Source organism: Eutrigla gurnardus, assembly GCF_963514095.1.
Source record: "Eutrigla gurnardus genome assembly, chromosome: 3".
In the NCBI taxonomy this organism is placed as follows: Eukaryota; Metazoa; Chordata; class Actinopteri; order Perciformes; family Triglidae; genus Eutrigla; species Eutrigla gurnardus.
Genome location: NC_139917.1, coordinates 28,873,179 through 28,873,845, shown reverse-complemented (window position 1 = coordinate 28,873,845; position 667 = coordinate 28,873,179).

Here is a 667-nt window from a genome sequence, read left to right as displayed (position 1 = left end):
TGAGCCCCCCCCCCCCCTCTAACCCTCCAACACCGCCACCCCGCAACAATGACCGGCAGATGAGGGGTTAAACTCGCTGACCCGATAGATCTCTATTTGTTTGGTAGTTTGCGGTGCGCGTTCACGCGCTCGGCTCCGCGCTGTTCCCGCGATGCTCCGTCGCTTCAGCGGATCTCCAGTTGGATGATATTGTTGGAGCGTGAAGCAAACACGGCGTTTAAAAAGCCCTGGAGGACGGGGCTTTGCGGCAGCTCTGCGAGAGAGTGTGTGTGTCTGAGTGTGTGTGTGAGTGTGTGTGTGTGTGTCTGAGTGGCTGACAGGGAGAGAGAGAGCGAGAAAATAAGCAGAGAGGTCGCCCCCTAACGTTCAGATGGTGGTAGTACATGCCACAGTCAGACTCAGCAGTGTAACCAAGTACATTTACTCTGTGTTTTGAGGTGGCTGTAGGCTACTTTGCTTGAGTGTTTCCACGTAATTTTAAATACTTTAATTATTCCATTTTATTTTATTATTTCCATTTTAAATCATTTTCCAGTTTGGGATTAATAAAGTACATCCATCTATTCATATATCTATGTATTATGCTACCTTAGACTTAGACTTATTGATCCCTTTGGGATGACTCCCGCAAGGAAATTGGATTTCCAGCAGCTTACAAAACCTTAGC